The sequence below is a fragment of the Chiloscyllium plagiosum genome, chromosome 20 (genome assembly GCF_004010195.1).
Source record: "Chiloscyllium plagiosum isolate BGI_BamShark_2017 chromosome 20, ASM401019v2, whole genome shotgun sequence".
NCBI classification, from domain to species: Eukaryota; Metazoa; Chordata; class Chondrichthyes; order Orectolobiformes; family Hemiscylliidae; genus Chiloscyllium; species Chiloscyllium plagiosum.
The window spans coordinates 20,618,884-20,621,774 of record NC_057729.1 but is presented as its reverse complement, the minus strand read 5'-3'; the positions used below and the strand labels follow the sequence as shown (position 1 = coordinate 20,621,774).

General features: G+C 39.1%; 1 pseudogene; it reads right to left on the bottom strand.

The window, feature by feature from the left end:
* Positions 1-2,192: 2,192 nt before the first annotated feature.
* Positions 2,193-2,313, bottom strand: LOC122560359 (annotated as a pseudogene).
* Positions 2,314-2,891: the final 578 nt, after the last annotated feature.

Below are 2,891 nucleotides of genomic sequence, written 5' to 3'. Positions count from 1 at the left end.
GCACTTGGATTTTCAAAATACTTTTGATAAAGTCCCACATAAGAGGTTAGTGTGCAAGATTAAAACATGTGTGATTGGAAGTAGTATACTGGCATGCGTTGAGAATCGCTTAGCTAACAGGAAACAGATTGTAGGAATAGTTGAGTGAAAGGCCGTGACTAGTGGGATACCACAGTGATCAGTGCTTGAATCCTAACTATTCAGAGTATTTGCCAATGATTTAGATGAGGGGATTATAGGCAATATTTCCAAATCTGCTGATGACAAATTTGTTGACCAAATGTAGAGGGTTCAAGGTAATTTGGATAAGGTGGGTGAATGGGCAAATACACGACAGATGCACCACAATGTGGACAAGTGTGAAGTTATCAATTTTGGTAGAAAAAAATAGGATAGCAGAACTTTATTTAAACAGTATAGATCGAGAAGTGTTAAGGTATAAAGAGGTCTCGGTGGCTTTGCACACCATTCACTGAGAACATGCATGCAGGTGCAGCAAGCAGTAAGGTAGGCAAACAGTATGGTGTCTTTCATTACAAGGGGATTTAAATATAGGAACAAGGGTGTCTTATTACAGCTGTTCATGGCCTGAATAAGACAACATTTGGAGCATTGTGTGCATTCAGTTTTGATGTACTTATCTAAGAAAAGACATATTTGCCATAGAGAGAGTTCAACAAATGCTTACCATACTGATTCCTGGAAAGGCAGGTTTGTAATATGAGGAGAGGTTGGGTTGACTAAGCCTTTATTAGTTAATTGATTTAAGTCTAACAAAAGCAAGAGGTATGCTGTACTGGCCAGACATGAACAATGAAATCAAGGACCACATCAGTCAGTGCAGTGCTTGCAATAAGTACAAAGCTAAACAAGCTAGAAAATCTCTGATGATGCAAGATATCCCAGACTGATCATGGATAAATCTAGGAGAAGACTGCATCATTCTCACAGGAACTGATTATTTTGTCTCTGTTGAGCAGTATTCTAATTAGTATTACTATTCTGGCTAATCAGATCAGCCATCATCATAATGCAAGGGCATTAGAGAACAATTCCTGCTCCTAATTCATATGTTCATAAGATGAACTTTTGTTGCATGTCTAAAGATGCAGTCAGACCACCTGAGTAATTTTTCTGCAGTTTTATTCCATGTCTGTTCGCCAAATGAGTGTTTTAAAATGTGAACTAAACTTTCATAAGTAGATCGTAGTGCAGAAAAGCCTATGAAAATGAATGTAATGTTGGACCAATGACTTCCTCTGACCCTTTCATCATATACCACGCAATCAAGCTCAACTTGTAATTGTTGCTGTACTTTTACACTTAGACGTAATGTCTCATTTCCTTCTTGCAAATATTTTGCTTGGCTCAAATTGGTTACTGGAAAGAAAAGTTTGAAACATGCATCGATGCCAACCACCTTGGAATCAAAGCAGTAAAACACTTTGCTTTGTGAGGGTAAACACAAAGTGGAAGTATCTTTACCATAAGTGAAACCGTAATGTTGCATTAATTGAAACCATAATCCCATGAGAATGGGACATGTGAAAATAGTAATTTTTATTAGCAGGTGCTTTTAAATACTAACCATCTGATGGTCGAAAGGACAGAACCCTCTTCCCAATGCCAGGTCCTTCAATCAGGCACTGAGTGATACCTCATCAGGGAATTCCCACATCCACCCGAGGAACCCCCAAACAAATCAACACTGTTTTGTCAACATCCTGTGTGGTACTCCCTACCATTACCAGTGACAGTGAATATGATCCTTTAGTAGGGTTTAATAGCTTATTGAATGATTTCAGGACAGGAAATCCATGTCAGGCAGCATCCGAGGAGCAGGAAAATCGACTTTTCAGGCAAAAGCCCTTCATCAGGAAGATGCTAGCCCTTCCTGATGAAGGGCTTTTGCCTGAAACATTGCTTTTCCAGCACCACACTCTTGGCTCTAATCTCCAGCATCGGCAGTACTCACTGTCATCCAGGAAATCCATGTGCCAGTCTTCCCTCCGTAGACTTAACCAGGCAAAGGTGGGAAGTAGATCCTGGCCCCAGATTATCCTGCATGATTAAATAGCCCCTGCCTCCAAACCCACTATCATTAACTTCTGACCTTAGGTGCCAAAACCACAAATGGCCTCCAGCCCATGCATTTGTACCAGATGAAGTAGAAGAATGTTCAGGGCTAATGTACAAATTATTAATGTGCAATAAAGCTTGTGCCAACAACCATCTGTGTGTGATGTAAGTCCATTAATTTCCTTTCTATCATAATCAAAGAGAATGCTTACCTTCTCTTGTTTTACACAATACACAGTGGAACAAACAAAAAGCATCAAAATAATCATGTTACCATTTTATCATCAATTGAGTGAATGTGTCATTTTGACTAATTAAAAGGCACATAACTATTACTGCCTTTGTATAAATGTGATTAGGAATTTATTTTAGGAATTGAATGGCAACTTAAAGAAATACAATAAGCTCAGCGACAGGACAGTTTTAACAATAGGAAATGTTCGCTAGGCATGTATGGGAAATAACTAACAGGGAAAGAGAGCAAGAAAATGAACCATTAAATATTGCTTTATAGATAACTTATAAACTCTGAACACAGTAAAGGGATTTCTCCACTAAAAATACATTTTTTGTAAGGTCAAGATATCCTTCAATAACAAATATATAACACCTTGCAATCAGACCATGTGACCAATATAGTCAGGACACAGTATCAGAATACTCACTAGAGCTGAATGTTAAAGGAATCTGACAGATACCAAGAGTGTGGGGTTTTATCTGTGCTGCCTCACAGCTCCGGAGACCAGGGTTCAATTCCAGTCTTGGGCGACTGTCTGTGTGGAGTTTGCACATTCTCCCCGTGCCTGTGTGGG